The sequence below is a fragment of the Arachis duranensis genome, chromosome 2 (assembly GCF_000817695.3).
Source record: "Arachis duranensis cultivar V14167 chromosome 2, aradu.V14167.gnm2.J7QH, whole genome shotgun sequence".
Lineage (NCBI taxonomy): Eukaryota > Viridiplantae > Streptophyta > Magnoliopsida > Fabales > Fabaceae > Arachis > Arachis duranensis.
In genome coordinates this window covers 42,907,843-42,908,088 of record NC_029773.3, presented here as the reverse complement: position 1 = coordinate 42,908,088, position 246 = coordinate 42,907,843, and positions in this window count along the sequence as shown.

Here is a 246-nt window from a genome sequence, read left to right as displayed (position 1 = left end):
CTCTGTGGATTCGACCCTTACTCACGTAAGGTATTACTTGGACGACCCAGTACACTTGCTGGTTAGTTGAATGGAATTGTGAAAGGAAAGTAATCAGTTAGTTAAATTAGTTCTCTTTGGCACATGCCAAGGAGCCTTTAATTAAGAATCACAATTTCGTCCACCACTGGGCGTTAGTGACAGACGCAAAAGAATCAATGGATTCTATTCCAACCTGATTGAGAACCGACAGATGATTAGCCGTGC